Below are 21,755 nucleotides of genomic sequence, written 5' to 3'. Positions count from 1 at the left end.
CTTAAATTAAAGAAAGTGGGGGAAACCACTAGACCATTCAGATATGACCTAAATCAAACCCCTTTTGACTATACAGCAGAAATGAGAAATAGATTTAAGTAACTAGATTTGGTAGACAGAGTACCTGAAGAACTATGGAATGAGATTCGTGACATTGAACAGGAGACAGGAATCAAGACCATCACCAAGAAAAATAAATGCAGAAAGAAAAAATGGCTGTCTGAAGAGGCCTAACAAATAGCTGTGAGAAGAAAAGAGAAAAGTAAAGGAGAAAAGGAAAGATATTCCCATTTGAATACAGAGATTCAAAGAGTAGCAAGGAGAGAAAATAAAGTGTTCCTCAGCGATCAATGCAAAAAACAAAACAAAACAAAAACGTAGAGGAAAATAATAGAATGGAAAATGCTACAGATCTTTTCAAAAAAATTAGAGATACAAAGGGAATATTTCATGCAAAGATGGGCTCAATAAAGGACAGAAATGGTATGGACCTAACCACAGCAGAAGATATTAAAAAGTGGTGGCAAGAATACACAGGAGAACTGTACAAAAAGGAGCTTCATGACCCAGATAATCACGACAGTGTGATCACTCACCTAGAGCCAAACATCCTGGAATGTGAAGCCAAGTGGGCCTTAGGAATCATCACTACAAACAAAGCTAGTGGAGGTGATGGAATTCCAGTTGAGCTATCTCAAATCCTGAAAGATGATGCTGTAAAAGTGCTGCACTCAATATGTCAGCACATTTGGAAAACTTAGCAGTGGCCACAGGACTGGAAAAGGTTAGTTTTCATTCCAATCCCAAAGAAAGGCAATGCAAAAGAATGCTCAAACTACTGCATAATTGCACTCATCTCACACACTAGTAAAGTAATGCTCAAAATTCTCCAAGCTAGGCTTCAACAATATGTAAACCATGAAAATCTAGATTTTCCAGCTGGTTTTAGAAAAGGAAGGGGATCTATAGGTCAAATTGCTAACATCCATTGGATCACCAAAAAAGCAAAAGAGTTCCATAAAAACATCTATTTCTACTTTACTGACTATGTCAAAAACTATGACTGTGTGAATCATAATAAATTGTGGAAAATTCTGAAAGAGATGAGAATACCAGACCACCTGACCTGCCTCTTGAGAAATCTGTATACAGGTCAGGAAGCAACAGTTAGAACTGGACATGGAACAACAGCTTGGTTCCAAATAGGAAAAGGAGTACGTCAAGACTGTATATTGTCACCCTGCTTATTTAACTTCTATGCACAGTACATCATGAGAAACACTGGGCTGGAGGAAGCACAAGCTGAAATGAAGATTGTTGGGAGAAATATCAATAACCTCAGATATGCACATGACACCGCCCTTATGACTGAAAGTGAAGAACTAAAAAGCCTCTTGATGAAAGTGAAAGAGGAAACTGAAAAGTTGGCTTAAGTCTCAACATTCAGAAAACAAAGATCGTGGCATCCAGTCCCATCACTTCATGGCAAATAGATGGGAAAACAGTGGAAAAAGTGGCTGATTTTATTTATTAATACTTTTTTTTTTTGGGGGGGGGGTTCCAAAATCACTGCAGATGGTGATTGCAACCATGAAATTGAAAAACGCTTACTCCTTGGAAGGAAGGTTATGACCAACCTAGGTAGCATATAAAAAGCAGAGACATTTTTTTTGCCAACAAAGGTCAGTCTAGTCAAGGCTATGGTTTTTCCAGTACTCATGTATGGATGTGAGTGTTGGACTATAAAGATTTATAGAACAGTCTTTTGGACTCTGTGGGAGAGGAAGAGGGTGGGATGTTTGGGGAGAATGGCATTGAAACATGTATAATATCATATATGAAACGAATCACCAGTCTAGGTTTGATGCATTATATTGGTTGCTTGGGGCTGGTGCACTGAGATGACCCACAGGGATGGTATGGGGAGGGAAGAAGGAGGGGGGTTCAGGATGTGCAACATGTATATACCTGTTGTTGATTTATGTTGATGTATGGCAAAACCAATACAATATTGTAAAGTAATTAACCTCCAATTCAAATAGAACATACCTGAACATAATAAAAGTTATATATGACAAACCCACAGCAAACATTATCCTCAAAGGTGAAAAATTGAAAGCGTTTCCCCTAAAGTCATGAACAAGACAAGGGTGCACACTTTCACCACTACTATTCAACATAGTTCCGGAAGTTTTGGCCACAGCAATCAGAGCAGAAAAAGAAATAAAAGAAATCCAAATTGGAAAAGAAGTTAAACTCTCAATGTTTGTAAATGACATGATCCTCTACATAGAAAACCCTAAAGACTCCACCAGAAAATTACTAGAGCTAATCAATGAATACTGTAAAGTTGCAGGATATAAAATCAACACAAGGAAATCCCTTGCATTCCTATACACTAACAATGAGAAAGTGGAAAAAGAAATTAAGGAAACAATTCCATTCACCATTGCAATGAAAAGAATAAAATACTTAGGAATATATCTACCTAAAGAAACTAAAGACCTATATATAGAAAACTATAAAACAATGATGAAAGAAATCAAAGAGGACACTAATAGATGGAGAAATATTCCATGTACATGGATCAGAAGAATCAATATAGTGAAAATGAGTATACAACCCAAAGCAATCTACAGATTCAGTGCAATCCCTATCAAGCTACCAGCGGTATTTTTCACAGAACTAGAACAAATAATTTCAAGATTTGTATGGAAATACAAAAAACCTCGAATAGCCAAAGCAACCTTGAGAAAGAAGAATGGAACTGGAGGAATCAACTTGCCTGATTTCAGGCTTTACTACAAAGCCACAGTCATCAAAACAGTATGATACTGGCACAAAGACAGAAATAGAGATCAATGGAACAAAATAGAAAGCCCAGAGATAAATCAACACACTTATGGACACCTTATCTTCGACACAGGAGGCAAGAATATACAATGGAGTAATGACAATCTCTTTAACAAGTGGTGCTGGGAAAACTGGTCAACCACTTGTAAAAGAATGAAACTAGAACACTTTCTAACACCACACACAAAAATAAACTCCAAATGGATTAAAGATCTAAATGTAAGACCAGAAACAATAAAACTCCTAGAGGAGAACATAGGCAAAACACTCTCTGACATAAATCACAGCAGGATCCTCTATGATCCACCTTTCAGAATACTGGAAAGAAAAGCAAAAGTAAACAAATGGGATCTAATTAAAACTAAAAGCTTCTGCACAACAAAGGAAAATATAAGCAAGGTGAAAAGACAGCCTTCTGAATGGGAGAAAATAATAGCAAATGAAGCAACTGACAAACAACTAATCTCAAAAATATACAAGCAACTTATGCAGCTCAATTCCGGAAAAATAAACGATCCAATCAAAAAATGGGCAAAAGAACTAAATAGACATCTCTCCAAAGAAGACATATGGATGGCTAACAAACACATGAAAAGATGCTCAACATCACTCATTATCAGAGAAATGCAAATGAAAACCACAATGAGGTACAATTTCACACCAGTCAGAATGGCTGTGATCCAAAAGTCTGCAAGCAGTAAATGCTGGAGAGGGTGTGGAGAAAAGGGAACCCTCCTATACTGTTGGTGGGAATGCAAACTAGTACAGCCACTATGAAGAACAGTGTGGAGATTCCTTAAAAAATTGCAAATAGAAATGCTATATGACCCAGCAATCCCACTGCTGGGCATACACTCCGAGGAAACCAGAATTGAAAGAGACACATGTACCCCAATGTTCATTGCAGCACTGTTTATAAGAGCCAGGACATGGAAACAACCTAGATGTCCATCAGCAGATGAATGGATAAGAAAGCTGTTGTACATATACACAATGAAGTATTACTCAGCCATTAAAAAGAATACATTTGAATCAGTTCTAATGAGAGGGATGAAACTGGAGCTGATTATACAGAGTGAAGTAAGCCAGAAAGGAAAACACCAATACAGTATACTAACACATGAAAGTGAAAGTGAAAGTAAAGTCACTCAGTCGTGTCCAACTCTTTGCGACAGCATGGACTATAGCCTGCCAGGCTCCTCCATCCATGGAATTTTCCAGGCAAGTGTACTGGAGTGGGTTACCATTTCCTTCTCCAGGGGATCTTCCTGACCCAGGAATCGAACCCAGGTCTCCGCATTGCAGGCAGCAGCTTTACCATCTGAGCCACCAGGGAAGCCCATACTAACACATTTATATGGAATTTAGAAAGGTGGTAATGATAGCCCTGTATGCAAGACAGCAAAAGAGACACAGCTGTATAGAACGGACTTTTGGACTCTGAGGGAGAGGGAGAGGGTGGGATGATTTTGGAGAATGGCACTGAAACATGTATATTATCATGTAAGAAACAAATCGCCAGTCTGTGTTCGATAGAGTATACAGGATGCTTGGGGCTGGTGCACGGGGATGATCCAGAGAGATGATATGGGATGGGAGGTGGGAAGGGGGTTCAGAATTGGGAACTCATGTATACCCGTGGTGGATTCATGTCAATATATGGCAAAACCAATACAGTATTGTAAAGTAAAATAAAGAAAAAATAAAAATTAAAAAATAAATAAATAAAACTAAAGAAATAAAATAAAATTTAAAAAAATAAAAAAGAAAAAAAGAAAGAAAGCTTAGCACTGAAGAATTGATGCTTTTGAACTGTGGTGTTGGAGAAGATTCTTGAGAGTCCCTTGGACTGCAAGGAGATCCAAACAATCCATCATAAATAGATCAGTCCTGAGTGTTTATTGTAAGGACTAACGTTGAGGCTGAAACTCCAATACTTTGGAAACTTGATGCAAAGAGCTGACTCACTTGAAAAGACCCTGATGCTTGGAAAGATTGAAGGCAGGAGGAGAAGGGGATGACAGAGGATGATCTGGTTAGATGGCATCACTGACTCAGCAGACATGGGTTTAGGAGGATTCGGGAGTTGGTGATGGACATGGAGGCCTGGAGAGCTGTGGTTCATGGGGTCGCAAAGAGTCGGCCATGACTGAGCGTGAACTGAACCGAACTGAATTGCTAACACAAATGTGTCATACCCTGCAGGTACAAGTTACTTCAAATAATTGACAATTTGAAGCTCTGGTTTTCTAAATAAAGAGATTCTTAGGCTGCAATTGAGCTGATTAATGATATTTTTAAAGCAGTAACACGAAGTGATTATTCCTTTATTTATCTATTAGACAGATTTGAATTAAGACCTCACTATTTTTAAACAAGAGAAAGAAGAGTGATTTATAATGTTAAAGGTTGGAAATAACAATGTAGCTGCTATGATCATTTCTGCACAAAATAGCATGGGTGTCAATATTCATAAATTAAGGATAAAAAAATTTTAAAGAGAAATTGAAATAAATCCATTCACCCCTCTCAAATATCAGTCAACATTATCAAGAAAATAGAAGCAACACATAATATACTATAAAAGTTAAATATATATTTGTACTATACACATCAGTGACTTAGTAATGATACATATATAAATCATCACTATGTCACTGAAGCATTTATTACAAATATCTCCAGGTATCTACAGAACCACTTTAAAATATAACACATATTAAGTTATACAAAGCCAGGATATTCTAAAAGTAAGTATTATAAAGCAAAATCCTATAGAATAAAATGCCACTAATAAAATCAAATCTTGTCAATTATTAATGAGAAAAAAATGTTTAAAAGAAACCTGTTTTTTGTTAATTAAGCAGAACTTTTTTTTTTAATTTCAAAGAAAATGTCACAAAATATTTGATAAATAAATTAAATTAATAAACTATATATAATTATATTTAAACCTTTAGATAGAGTCATAGAAAAATTCATAAAGAAATATTTGTAAGCATTTACATTAGTAAACATAAAATTTAAATTATTGAGTAAAGTCTATAAACCAACAAATTATTTAAAAAGGACCTAAGAACAGAATACAATTAATAACATAAAGTTATGCAAACCTTTTAAAAAGTAGAGCCAAGAACATGCTGAAATTTTTGTTTATTGAATAAAGGATTAAAAATAAATTTCTATGTATTTCACTTATATTTCTACAAAATATTGGTACTAATAAACAGTTAGAAATGTAAATTTTAAAAACTGCCGAAGGAGTAGCCACAATAGTAGAGTAGGAAGGCCTTGACTTGGACACACAAAAGTTACAACTATTTACAAAACAATTGTTAATGAGAATGACCTGAATAGTAGCAGAAAATAACTCTATGTATATAGATTTAGCAGTAACCCATGCTCTGTTTACAGGTTACAGTCCTGTTCTTTGGGGTCATGCTAGCCACCATGGCATTGCAAATTGCCTAATGTAAATATTTTCCATTTACATGGCTGAAGTATCTGTGAACTTGGCCTGATTAAAACTTGGTGGTCCTCTATCCTTTCAGCTGAATTGGCCCCGATTTGGCTTCCACTAATGCAAAAATCTCCACCACATCATTCTGTGAGTGCTTAAGTTAAAGTGCCCATTCTTTGCAGAAATAATATGCAGTAGCATTACATATAAATTACTTATAATTCCAGTTTATTAAACTTTGTATTCACAGTCATTTTTACAGTTTTATATATGGTATCCTTACATAAAAAACAATACACTTTAAAATTACTATGCTGAAATTAATTCAGTACTAAGAGCTTCAATATAAAGCCTTAGAAGCCTTAAAATTCTAGGGAGCACTTTAGCATCTTTGAAGAAAACAGTAATGGAAGCTAGAACAAGAACCTGTCATGGAATTTAATCCCAAATGTATGTGAGTGTAAGTTCTGGTATTGGCTAAACTTTATATTGCTATCTATAAAATAGGAGGCATAATATGTTCTATTTGCATCATTGGAATGCTAATGAGGACTAGTTAATTAATATATTAGCTAAGTGTTTTGGGGAAACAATTTGGTTGTAAAGATCACTGAAGAATATATCTCAGAGAAATATGATGTAGAACATGTCTTATTGAGGATAGAGGATGTTTTGGTGCTCTTATAAATTGCCCGATTAACCATGAGAGTTCACTTTTTCCAGTTTATTGACATGAAATAATCTTCAAAAGTGGACAAGGAACACTTGTCAGTGTCTACTTGTATCTTGCAATTGCAAGTTAATATTCATGACCAACACATTTCAATCGGAGGCTTCATATACGTGAGCCAGTGTGATGATATGTAGGATATAGGAAGGAGATGGACCAACTCAGGTGACTTCTTCCCACACCAAGGTACTTTGGGTAGCTGAAGATACGTTCCCTCCCACATCTCAACACACTGGCTAGATTTACTAAAATGCTTTCAAAATAAGATGTAACAATCACCCCTTCACATATTTTATATGAGTAAGACCATTGGTAGAAAAGAAGTGGCTATGAATTTTGACACTATAATTTTCCCTTAATGGAGAAGGATATTTTTTAAACATCCTGATATCTTTATTTCCTCCTTGCAAGATATAATTGGTTTCTTCCAAATTTTATTGGAATTAAGCATTTCAGGTTTTTGAAAATGTGTTTACTTTTTCTTTTATGAAACATTTTGCTTCTCAAATAATAATAATTGTGAATGAATCTCTTAAAATGAATGTCAAATGATCAAAATGAAAATATTTAATATTTCTATTAATGGAGTTAGAACAATTATTTTCTGTAAAAAGGTGACTTAGGGTTATCTCCTGTGCTGCTTATTTTTATTATTATTTTTTTAAATTTATTTATTTTTTAGTTTTGGTCATGCTGGTCTTCACTGCCAAGCACAAGCTTTCTCCATTTGAGGTGAGTGGAGAACACTCTTTGTTGTGTTTAAAAGCCTTCTCATGGTGGTGGCCCCTCTTGTGGAGCACAGGCTCTAGGGCTCATGGCCTTCAGTGGTTATGGCACATGGACTTAGCTACTTCATGGCATGTAGAATCTTCCTGAACCAGGGATCAAACTGGTATCCCCTGCATTTGCAATTGACTCTTACCACTGTGCTAGCAGGGAAATCCAGCATTTATTAGTTTTGAACAGTACAAAACTGTATTATCAGAATCAACTTGGTAGGTTCATTGTTGGTACATACTTAAGAAAATGGGAATCTACAGATATAAATTGCTTTATATTTCCTTGGACGATATTCCTTGATAAATGCCAGCTCTCTTCCTCAGTTTGTGCTGAAGAACTCATGCCTTGATAAGCATAGGACTAAGAGAACGTGAAGGCTGCATACCCTCCAAAATTTCATTTTGGAGCTGGGCTCTTATTTTTACTGGAGGGTGGGTGTTGTTAGTCTTTCATTGACTGAAGGACAAATTATGTGCCTAGAAGCTTTGCCACTTTCGAGTAAACATAGATAATAGGCAGTCTCTACTCTTTCCTGAGGAAACAAACCCTGGAAGCTGATGTACATGATTTAATTCTCTGTTTTAGTTTTGTAAAGACAGAAAATAATACTAACAGCTCCACAGAGACTAATAGGCTGTCTCTTTGCTTTTTACATCCCATTGCCTGACCTAATGGTGGTAATCTGAGAGTACTCTCATTTCATTTGTATAATTCTATACTCATATTTATCATTAGAACTAGGCATTTCACATAAACATAGCCATTACATTTTAAATGAATGTTTTAGTTTAATATTTATTTTATTTTAAAATAGTATATTATATCACTTAAATTGTACTTAACATAACCCATAATTCACATCTACATAATGAAATAAAATAGCCTGGTGGTTGTAATGATGCATATCTGGTAAATTTCAGGAACTTGGCAGATCAAAAAGATTTTGAAGACCTAGACTGATATACTCACAGGATAATGTATTTGTTATTTTAAAATATGTTAACTAGATGAAATAACCATGAGTAAATTAAAAATGTCTGGATTGCAATTATTTAAAATACAGATCAGAGATGGGTCAGGATATTTTATTTACACATTTTGTTCTGTTGATACATATCTGGAATCTTTAAATACAGAATTATTTTACCAACAAAATCTTAAATTTAGCTTTTATTGATTGTCTTCAACACTTTACTCCCACATAACATAACAATCATAGTTACCGTCTAGAATTAATTTCTAGCAAAAAAATTATATCCAAATTATACCCAACCCCGATTCCAGCAGAAAAACTGGATCTATTGTATTGTAATATGAAAATCTTGGTTCACCAAATAAGTGATATCACATAAATCTTAATAGGAAAGAGTGTAACACTTCAGCATTAATATTTGCATAATATAATTTAACTTTTTAATCGTAACTGCTAGATTGTCTTTGTTTTAAACACTCTTCTTTAAATACCAGCTTTACTATAATTACTACATAGTAAGATTCAGGCCAGAGGTGGCAGCCGGGAGGAGCAACCCAACGCCCAAGGCCAGGGGCGGCGGGCGGGAGGAGCCACACCACGTCCAAGGAGTGGTGGCTGTGGGGGCACAGGAAGGCCTAGATGAGCTATCCCACATTGAAGGTTAGGAAGGGCGGCAGTGAGGAGATACCCTTTGTCCAAGGTAAGGAACAGTGACTGCGCTTTGCTGGAGCAGCCGTGAAGAGATATCCCATGCCCAAGGTAAGAAAAACCCAAGAAAGATGGTAGCTGTTGCAAGAGGGCACCAGAGGGCAGACACATTGAAACCATACTCACAAAAAACTAGTCAATCTGATCACACTAGGACCACAGCCTTGTCTAACTCAATGAAACTAAGCCATGCCCGGGGGGGCAACACAAGATGGGCGGGTCATGGTGGAGGGGTCTGACAGAATGTGGTCCACTGGAGAAGGGAATGGCAAACCACTTCAGTATTCTTGTCTTGAGAACCCCATGAACAGTATGAGAAGGCAAAATAATAGGATAATGAAAGAGGAACTCCCCAGGTGAGTAGGTGCCCAACATGCTACTGGGGATCAGTGGAGAAATAACTCCAGAAAGAAAGAAGGGATGGAGCCAAAACAAACACAATACCCAGATGTGGATGTGACTGGTGATAGAAGTAAGGTCCGATGCTGTAAAGAGCAATATTGCATAGGAACCTGGAATGTCAGGTCCATGAATCAAGGCAAATTGGAAGTGGTCAAAAAGAGATGACAAGAGTGAACATCGACATTCGAGGAATCAGCGAATTAAAATGGACTGGAATGGGTGAATTTAACTCAGATGAACATTATATCGACTACTGAGGGCAGGAATCCCTCAGAAGAAATGGAGTAGCCATCATGGTCAACAAAAGAGTCCGAAATTCAGTACTTGGGTGCAATCTCAAAAATGACAGAATGATCTCTGTTCGTTTCCAAGGCAAACCATGCAATATCACAGTAATCCATGTCTATGCCCCAACCAGTAATGCTGAAGAAGCTGAAGTTGAACGGTTTTATGAAGACCTACAAGAACTTTTAGAACTAACACCCAAAAAAGATGACCTTTTCATTATAGGGGACTATAATGTAAAAGTAGGAAGTCAAGAAACACCTGGAGTAACAGGCAAATTTGGCCTTGGAATGCAAAATGAAGTAGGGCAAAGACTAATACAGTTTTACCAAGAAAATGCAAGAGTCATAGCAAACACCCCCTTCCAACAACACAAGAGAAGACTCTACCCATGAAAATCACCACATGGTCAACACTGAAATCAGATTGATTATATTCTTTGCAGCCAAAGATGGAGAAGCTCTAATACAGTCAACAAAACCAAGGCCAGGGGCTGACTGTGGTTCAGATCATGAACTCCTTATTACCAAATTCAGACTCAAATTGAAGAAAGTAGGGAAAACGGCTAGACCAGTCAGGTATGACCTAAATCAAATCCCTTATGATTATACAGTGGAAGTGAAAAATAGATTTAAGAGCCTTGATCTGATAGATAGAGTGCCTGATGAAGTATGGAATGAGGTTCATGACATTGTACAGGAGACAGGGTTCAAGACCATCCCCACGGGGAAAAAAAAATGCAAAAAAGCAAAGTGACTGCCTGGGGAGGCCTTACAAATAGCTGTGAAAAAAAGAGAAGTGAAAAGCAAAGGAGACAAGGAAAGATATAGGCATCTGAATGCAGAGTTCCAGAGAATAGCAAGAAGAGATAAGAAAGTCTTCTTTAGCAATCAATGCAAAGAAATAGAGGAAAAGAACAGAATGGGAAAGACTAGAGATCTCTTCAAGAAAATTAGAGATACCAAGGGAACATTTCATGCAAAGGAGGGCTCAATAAAGGACAGAAAAGGTATGGACCTAACAGAAGCAGAGGATAGTAAGAAGAGGTGGAAAGAATATGCAGAACTGTACAAAAAAGATCTTCACGACACAGATAATCACGACAGAGTGATCACTCACCTAGAGTCAGACATCCTGGATGTGAAGTCAAGTGGGCCTTAGAAAGCATCACTAAGAACGAAGCTAGTGGAGGTGATGGAATTCCAGTTGGGCTATTTCAAATCTTGAAAGATGATGTTGTCAAAGTGCTGCATTCAATACACCAGCAAATTTAGTAAACTCAGCAGTGGACACAGGACTGGAAAAAGCCAGTTTTCATTCCAATCCCAAAGAAGGACAATGCCAAAGAATGCTAAAACTACCACACAATTGCACTCATCTCACACGCTAGTAAAGTAATGCTCAAAATTCTCCAAGCCAGGCTTCAGCAATACGTGAACCGTGAACTTGCTGATGTTCAAGCCGATTTTAGAAAAGGCAGAGGAACCAGAGAGCAAATTGCCAACATCTGCTGGATCATGGAAAAAGCAAGAGAGTTCCAGAAAAACATCTATTTCTGCTTCATTGACTATGCCAAAGCCTTTGACTGTGTGGATCACAATAAACTGTGGAAAATTCTGAAAGAGATGGGAATACCAGACCACCAGACTTGCCTCTTGAGAAATCTATATGCAGGTCAGGAATCAGCAGTTAGAAATGGACATGGAACAACAGACTGGTTTCAAACAGGAAAAGGAGTATGTCAAGGCTGTATATTGTCACCCTGCTTATTTAACTAATCTGCAGAGTACATCATGAGAAACACTGGACTGGAAGAAACACAAGCTGGAATCAAGGTTGCCTGGAGAAATTTCAATAACCTCAGATATGTAGATGACAACACCCTTATGGCAGAAAAAGAAGAGGAATTAAAACACCTCCTGATGAAAGTGAAAGAGGAGAGTGAAAAAGTTGGCTTAAAGCTCAACATTCAGAAAACGAAGATCATGGCATCTGGTCCCATCACATCATGGGGAATAGATGGGGAAAGAGTAGAAACAGTGTCAGTCTTTATTTTTTGGGGCTCCAAAATCACTGCAGATGTTGATTGCAGCCATGAAATTAAAAGACGCTTACTCTTTGGAAGAAAAGTTATGACAAACCTAGATAGTATATTCAAAAGCAGAGACATTACTTTGTTGACTAAGGTCCGCCTAGTCAAGGCTATGGTTTTTCCTGTGGTCATGTATGGATGTGAGAGTTGGTCTGTGAAGAAGGCTGAGTGCCAAAGAATTGATGCTTGTGAACTGTGGTGTTTAGACTCTTGAGAGTCCCTTGGACTGCAAGGATGTCCAACCATTCCATTCTGAAGGAGATCAGCCCTGGAATTTCTTTGGAGGGAATGATGCTAAAGCTGAAACTCCAGTATTTTGGCCACCTCATGGGAACAGCTGACTCATTGGAAAAAACTCTGATGCTGGAAGGCATTGGTGGCAGGAGGAGACGGGGACGACCGAGGATGAGATGTCTGAATGGCATCACTGACTCGATGGACGTGAGTCTTAGTGAACTCTTGGAGTTGGTGATGGATAGGGAGGCCTGGCGTGCTGTGATTCATGGGGTCGCAAAGAGTCGGACACGACTGAGCTACTGAACTGAATTTAACTGAAGATTCACTAATTTGCTTTGAGTCCAAGCACCATATGCTTCTCACATGACATAAGAATTAACTGAGGGATGAGGTGTTGAGGCAAGGAATACAACTTTATTTGGAAAGTCAACTGACCAAAAAAATAGTGGAGTAATGTCTCAAAATAACCATCTTGTCAGAATCTAGATCCCATTTTCTTTTATAGGACAGAAAAAGGGTGGAGTTGAGGAAGTAAAGACCATTATCTTGCAAATGTCTCTTGGAATGGCCAAACTCAGTGAGATGATGTGCTTGATCCATTCAAGCACAGGGACAGGTTTCCCTCAGGGAGGTCATTATGTATGATTATAATAACAAAAGTAATGAAAAACAAAGGTAAAGTCAAAGAAACAGAGCCCTCATGGAGTCAGAATTGGCTCTTTCCTGAAACAGTGCTTTCTCCCTTTCTAAGTATTAAAATTCATTAAATGTTGGCAAATATTTAGTCTCATGTAAATGAAATATCAATAAGGTTAAGTATACAGATGACACCACCTTTATGATTTAAATCAAAGAGGAACTAAAGAGACTCTTAATGATGGTGAAAGAGGAGAGTGAAAACGTTGACCAAAAATTCAACATTCAAAAAACTAAGATCATGGTATTTGGTCCCATGATTTCATCGTAAATAGATAGGGAAACAATGGAAACAGTTGCAGACTTTATTTTCTTGGGCTCCAAAATCACTACAGCTGGTGACTGCAGCCATGAAATCAAAGAGTGCTTGCTCCTTGGAAGAAAAGCTATGACAAAGCTATTGAAAAGCATATTAGCATATTAAAAAGCAGAGACATTACTTTGCCAACAAAGGTCTGTATAGTCAAAGCTATGGCTTTCCCAATAGTCATGTATAGATGTGAGAGTTGGACCATAAAGAAGGCTGAATGCGAAAGAATTGATGCTTTCAAACTGTGTTGGAGCACTCTTGAATGTCCCTTGGATTGCGACTGAGATAGAAATTGTTAGGCAGTCAGTGTAGGACTCTGAGACCTCGGTCTTACTTGCAATGAACATCTCAGGTTATTAGCCTAAAGCTATACATTTTGTCCCAAATTTCTGGAATGTGTACTTGATCTGATAAACTATTATCACTCAGATCCAGGGAAGGACAGTAATTACTTCTGTTCCACATGCCTCAGGGAAATACAACTGTTGATCATTAAACTTAAGCCCTAATATTTGGTCCATTTAAAGTGACCAGTGAAAGTGAAGGTGTTAGTTGTTCAACCATGTCCGACTCTTTGTGACTCCATGGACTGTAGCCTGACAGACTCCTGTGTCCATGGAATTCTCCAGGCAAGAATACTGGAGTGGGTTGCCATTTCCTTCTCTAGGGGAACTTCCAACTCAGAGATGGAACCTGAACCCTGATCCCCTGCATTATAACCAGATTCTTTATTGTTTGAGCCACCTAGGGAAGCCCACAAAATAGCCAGGGGGTCATGAGAAAGGGTGGCAAATTTATCTGAGGATCAAGGAAATCCATAAAGATGATGTTGAACACTTCGACCTTTAAACTGATTGGTTATAAATGACATATTTTAAGGACAGGAACCAACCAAAAATGTAGAGATTAAGGATATACGGACTACTGTAAGTCCCACCTTTGGGGCATTGCTTACCCCTTCTCAGTGTCTATGCTGAGAGCTTTGTACTTTCCTCTTCTCTAATGGATCCTGTTTGCTTGCTATGTTTGTGTGTATGTGGACTCCATTCTTTGGCTCTATGAACAAGAACTCAGATTCCCATTTCACTAGGAGATCAAACCATTTAATCCTCAAGGAAATCAACCCTCAATATTCATTGGAAAGACTGATGCTGAAGCTGAAGCTCCAATACTTTGGCCACCTGATGTGAAGAGCCAACTTACTGAAAGGATCCTGAAGCTGGGTAAGATTGAGGGCAGAAGGACAAAGATGAAATGGGAATTTAATGAATAAACATCACGAACACACTAACACTTGTGGTAGCAAGAGAACAGGATTTATTAAAAAGAAGAAAAATACAAAGCTCTCAACATTAGACACTGAGAGGGGGTAAAGAGCACCCCAAAGGTGGGATTTACAGTAGTGTTTTATATCTTTAATCTCTACATTTTTGGTTGGCTTTTGCCCTTAAAATATGTCACTTTTAACCAATCAGTTTAAAGGTCAAAATGTTTAAATTAACATCTTTATGGCTTCTCTTGATCCTCAGATTAATTTGCCTACTTTTTCCTACCCTCAAGCCATTTTACAACAAACCAGATTTATGGGCTTAAAATTAATGATCACCAGTTGTTTTTCCCTCATGCCTGTGGACCAGAAGTTAATCGCTGCCCTTCCCTGGGTCTGAGTCCTGATAATTTTTCAGGCCAAGGACACATTCCAGTTATTTGGGACAAAAGGGTATAGCTTTAGGCTAATGGAGCAAGTTGCTTATTGAAAACAAGACTGAGGTTTGAGTCCTACACTGACTGCCTAGCATTTCTACCTCAAGGAGACCACAGAGGGTGAGACGGTTGGATAGCATCACCAACTCAATGGTCATGAGTTTGACCAGGCTTCAGGAGAAGGACAGAGAAGCCTGGCATGCTGCAGTCCATGGGGTGGCAAAGAGTTGGACATGACTGAGTGACTGAACAACAATTTTCACACAATCAGATACACACAGAACAATTTCAGCAATTCACAAGTTTATTTCTTGCCTTTGTAGTAAATCCCATGATTTTATTGTGAAAATCTTGGTTCTCTGTGCACAGATGCCAAATAGATATACTGAGACAGTTATGGAGGAGAAGGAAAGAGTAGCTTAAAACAGTAGGCTAATACCTCAAGAACTGTGCCCCCCTCCCTGGTGAATAAGGAGAGGTTATATAGTCAAACAAGCATATGTAAAAATGTTCAAGGCAGTAACGGTCTTAGGTTCTTCTTTCTACTGAAAATTTTAAAATGTAGGGTTGCTGATAAGATCAGGGATTGTGCAGTCTCAGGTAGGCTGGTCTCCTCATCTTATTGAGTCTCTCTGGTCCCTTTAATCTTGCTTTACATGATTTCATGGCTGCTCTTCCCTTGATTAGCAACCTTTTCAAAACTCTTTGGAAATCAAGGAAGGTCCTGGAGGTTGTAGTTTCTCTTACATGAAAAGGGGGGCAAAAAGGCTTCTGTGCCTAGGACCTGCATAGGGCCCTGATCAGCATCATCTTCCACTCTATTTTGCCCCAGTAACGACTCATTCTGTTTTCTGTCCCTGTAGGTTTACCTCCAAGTATATAATAAAAATAGACTGTGTGTGTCCCAGAATATCATAAAAATAGACTGTGTGTGAATAAGTTAGCTATTTTATTCTATCTTAGTTAAGTGTAAAATATTTGAGATTTATCCAGAATTAGTTGTTGTTGTTGTTCAGTTGCTAAGTCGTGTCTGACTCTTTGTGACCCCCATGGACTGCAACACACCAGGCCTGCCTGTCCATTACCAACTCCCAGAGTTTACTCAAACTCGTGTCCATTGAGTTAGTGATGCCATCCACCCTGCCGTCCCCTTCTCTTCCTGCATTCAACCTTTCCCAGCATCAGGGTCTTTTCAAATGAGTCAGTTGGCCAAAGTATGGCCAAAGTATTGGAGCTTCAGCTTCAACATCAGTCCTTCCAATGAACACCTAAGACTGATCTCCTTTAGGAGGGACTAGTTGGATCTCCTTGTAGTCCAAAGGACTCTCAAAGTCTTCTCCAACACCACAGTTCAAAAGCATCAATTCTCTCTTTATAGTCCAACTCTCACATCCATACATGACTACTGGGAAAACTATAGCCTTGACTAGAAAGATCTTTGTCAGCAAAATGATCTACCTGCTCCTTTTATTGTTAAGTATGAATACATGAAAAATGATTGATCTATTTATTTGTTCAAAAGCATTAGGATTTCCATATTTTTGGTCTTGAATAAAAGCTATATCAGTGTTTGAATAAAGTGTATATACATATTAATATTCATACATAATTAATACTTAGGAGTGATATTGCAGGAGCATATAGTAAGCAGATATATTTTCTTGTTAAGAAATGGACAAACTCGACTTCCTTGGCAGTGCAAAAGGTAAGAATCTGCCTGCTGGTGTAGGGACACCGGTTTGAACCTTGTCCCAGGAAGATTCCACATAACTCAGAACAACTAAACCTGTGGGCCATATCTATTAAGCCTATACTCTGTCTAGTGCCTTCAAACCTCAACTGCCAAGCCTGTGTGCACAACCACTTCGTGACCCCATGGACTGCACACACAAGCCTGTGTGCACAACCTCTTTGTGACCCCATGGACTGCAACACACCAGGCCTGCCTGTCCATCACCTGTGTGCACAACCACTGAGGTTCGCATGTCTAGAGCCTGTGCTCTGCAACAGGAGGAGCCACAGAAATGAGAAGTCCACAGTGGAACAAAGAGTAGCCCCCACTCTCCACAACTAGAGAAATCCTGAGCAAAGCAGTGCAGCCATAAATAAAAATATTATTAAATTAAATGGACAAACTACTTTCTAAAGTGACTACACCACGTTGAACTCCCTTCAACAATAACTAGAAATTTGATTCTTTCTCATCCTAACAAGCAATCATTATTTTCAGGTTTTTTCCCCCTTTAATTTGCAATTCCAATAAGGTTTTAACCTGCATCTCATGATGTTGAACATCCATTTCTGTGTTTAAATATCATTTATGTATCTTCTGTAGTGAAGTGTCTGTTCAAATATTTTGCTCATTTTGAAAACACTTCTTTCCATTCTTATCAATGAGTTTTGTGTCTATCTGTATGTGTGTGCAATGAACTTTATAGTATGTAAAATATGATATACAGATACATACTCTGTGTGCATTTTCTTCTAGTCTCTGACATTCCCTTTGCATTGGCTTTAACATGTCTTTGGAAGACTAGAGTTTCATAATGCTGAAAGCTAAATGATCATTTTTAATTATTTTGCATCAGTGGAATGGATACAAACTCCTTACAGAGTAGAACAGAAGTGGTAAAAGCAGAAATCGTTTTAATTGTTCTCTGATCCATTGTCTGTTATAAGAAGTAGTTTTAGTTTAGATAACCTTATGAGATTATAGAAGTTTACTTTGATTCCTAATTGGTTTACATATTTTATTATGAAAGTGTGTTGTGTTCAGTCATTTCAGTTGTGTCCAACTCTTTGGGACCCTATGGACTGTAGCCTGCCAGGCTCCTCTGTCCATGGGATTCTTCAGGCAAGAATATTGGAGTAGGATTCTGATCTAGGGGTTGAAATTGGGTTTCCGGCAATGCAGGCAGATTCTTTACTGTTGAGCCACCAGGGAAGCCCCTATGAAAATGTGCTAAATATTCTCAAATGTTTCTTTTGCATCTATTATATTGGTTTTCTTTTTTTAGATGTTAATATGGTTAAGTAATTTGTTTCTTTTAATGTTTAACTTATTACGTACCATGTGTATCCAGGAAAAAGCCCACTTAATCATAATATATTTTATCTTTTAATATATTACTAGATTTAATGTGTTACTATTTTTGTTGAGGGTGTCTTAATCTATGTTCATAAAAATATTCATGTGTAGCTGTTGTTTTTCTTCCTGTCTCTGATTTTGGTATCAGTGTAATGCTGGTCTCATAAAATAAGTGTTCTCTTCTCTCTACATTATGGAAGGATTTGTGTAGAATTGTTGTAATTTTTCATTTAAATATTTGACTAAACTCACCATTGAAGCCATTTGCTATGAAGTTGCTCTGTGGGAATATACATAACTAAGAATTCAAATTTTTAAATGATAGATAAAAGATTATCTATTTATTTATGAGTGAGCATATGTGTCCTTCAAAGGATTTGTCCATTTAATATAAATTGTCATAAAGTTGGGCATAAGAGCTTCTTAATTTAATATTCATAGCATCAGTAGTGATATTCTTTTATTTTGATATTGGAAATTTATGTTTACTGTCTTTTTTCTTCATCAATCTAGTTTTAGGTTTATTAAAATTATTAATTGTAAAATTAACATAAGATGTTACCTAAGATATTGATTTGCAATCATATTTTCTAATATAAATATTTAACATTATAAATTTCTCTTTAAGGATTGCTTTAGTTGTAGTTCTCAAATTTAGATATATTATCTTTTCAGTTTCAATCATGCTTATATGTAGGTAATTTTCATCACACACACACATGCCAAGGGACTTATTCTGGGAAGCAGAATTTATTATTTTCCTATCCTGTTCTTCCCTACCTAAGAGTTGTTACTCAGCTTCAGTGGTGGGGTTATCTCAGCATTCCTATATCTCTTCATCATGAAAGACATTTTCTGCCTTCTAACGGTGGTAGGTCCTATATAAGAGATATCGTTCTCTTCCTTCCCCAGAAGGAACAGACCTCTAATAGTATTAGTAGTGTCCATGAACCCAGTACTCTTTTGGAGGATTTTACCTTCCTTTCTCCGAGCAGCATGGTCTTTATCTAGGCCCTGGAAATGATACACTTGCTGCCCCTTCCCGTGTGGGGAAAGGTTTTAGCTCCTTTTGAGGGAAGAATCTGGACAATGAATTAAGGGTTCATATTCTTTCCACCATCAACTCCCACCATGTTTCAATCCCCCAAGTAGAATGCCCCTAATGTTTCTCTTTAGTATCTTGCAGACTCTGGGAAATAGAATGTATGAAAGTGTGTGCACTCTTGTGTTTTTTCCCCCACCCTCACCCCCCACAATTCCAGAGTACTAACACTAGCCAACATTCAGCCTTTTCCAACTTGTTAAAATTATATCTGATTTCTATCTACTTCCTTGTGTGGCAACTGGAACTTCTTTTTCATACGTTCTGCAAATGTGTGGTGAAGTGCATGTAACAACTTACCTGGGGAAGAGGGGAGCTGCCTCTTTTTGTTTTGCTAAGTGCTTGGGTCACACTGCAATCTCAGCTCTCTGATGCATTTAAGAACTTTGTGTTTGTCTGTTTGGTTATTTTTTTAATCTGAACTGTGTTTGAAGCACTTTCTAACTTTTGACATCTTTGCAGAAGCTATTACTATTGCCAACATAAATCTTCACATTTAAATAGCACTCAATAGCACATAATCTATATAAATTAAATTTCTAAAATGGACATCTTTATCTTTTCAAGTGCTGAGAATTACTGTGCATTCAATAAGGAAGTAAAAATAAAAGCAATTATGTGGTTGATTTGGATCTACTTTAAAATCAATCTAACTGTAGTTAATATTTCTTGTTTACTGAATAGCCTAATTTTTGAAGTTTTTTTTCTTAAAAGAAGGAAGAGTGTTTTATATATAAAAAGTACTACAATTTTTAACAGGTTATCTTTTAAGTAGTCTCAATATGATTTTCTTTCCATTTTTTGGTAAATCTAATAATTAACAAAAATAATAGTTCTAAAAACAAGAGTAATTTGGAGGTCATTTATAACATATTGCATGATAAATTTTTGTACATTAAGAAGCTATTATAAAAACAGCAGTGTACTTCCAATTAAAAAAAAATAATCATAATAATAAGACTTCATTACCACTAAGCATGACCTTTGATCTATGGCCCATAAATCAAAGAACTTGAGTTTATGTAGCTCTCCTTTGAAAATGATTCTTTGTTTACAGCATTGCATAATAAAACAAAACAAAGAAATATATATATATCAGGGAATATAGATACCTCTTTACAGAAAGATTGCAAATACAAATACTTGAGTAAATTATCTAACTATCAAAATTATTATTCAGTTTCAATAACATATATTGACATTAACAATCATTATGATGATATCTAGCATAAAGTTTAGTTCACAGGGAAAAAACTGGTTTAAAGTTATCTAATTAAAACTCTAAAATGCCTTTTTGATTGGTCTCAGAAAAGTAATTTAACAGCCATTTTCTTTAATTTTCTCATCTGTGCAATGAGGTTGGTAATACTAAGTACCTTACTATTAAACTGTAAAAATTAAGTGAAATACTATAGACAAAGTGCTTAGCACAGTTACCAGCATATGTTAAACACTAATTATACATTTATTAAATAAAGAAAAGCTATACTTTATAATGAGTTGTCAACCCAAAGATAATATAGCCAGTTACTTTACCAACACTGTTTCATTATTTGGGAACAACTGAGGATTGAAATTCAGACAAATGAGATTTGGTGAATCTCAAGCCCAGAGAACAAAGCAAGTCCAGAGAACAAAGGTGAGGCACATACTTTTATTAGGATATAGGAGGAACCTGTGGATGGGGAGAGTGCTCTTTTGAACAAAATTTCATTGGAGAAGAACAAGAATTACAAGTTGTGGTGGTTTCTTGTTGGGTGCAAATGGTCATTAGTGCGGGCAGGAATCTTCCTTCTAAAAAAAAAAGAGGTAAAATTCCCATGTGATTAATGTCCTTCTTTGTACCAGAAGAAACTCATATTTCTATCTTCCTTTTTCCTGTTGGCTATGAAGGATGCAAAGTGGTATATATGTGAGAGCTTTCCTCTCAGAATTTCCCTACTGCATAAAAAATGAGATTTCCTATATATCCACATTCCAACCTTGTGTCAAGGTCTTTTCTCAAAAGCAATACGATCAAGAGTCAGGTTTTCCAATTTAGTAGCTTTATTCATTGGTGCCAGGAAGAATCTTCACGGTTGTCATGACCCATATTAGAGGAAAAGTGCCAACTGGAAACAATTGAGGTCATATTGGAGTAACAAAGAAGAATAGGAAGGGGAACTCTTTCATTTTCCATCTAATGTGTATTCTCAGTAAAGTTGGAAGGTTGTAAACATTGGAGATCATCTCAAGTGCTAGTCTAGCAGAACCCTATTGGGTATGTCTATTTTGCAAAGATCTGACAGGCAATAGGTACAAAGTTCAAAAATAATTATGCACAGCAGAGTTAAAA

The sequence above is a fragment of the Budorcas taxicolor genome, chromosome 14 (genome assembly GCF_023091745.1).
Source record: "Budorcas taxicolor isolate Tak-1 chromosome 14, Takin1.1, whole genome shotgun sequence".
Lineage (NCBI taxonomy): Eukaryota > Metazoa > Chordata > Mammalia > Artiodactyla > Bovidae > Budorcas > Budorcas taxicolor.
Note: the sequence above shows the minus strand (reverse complement) of the source record.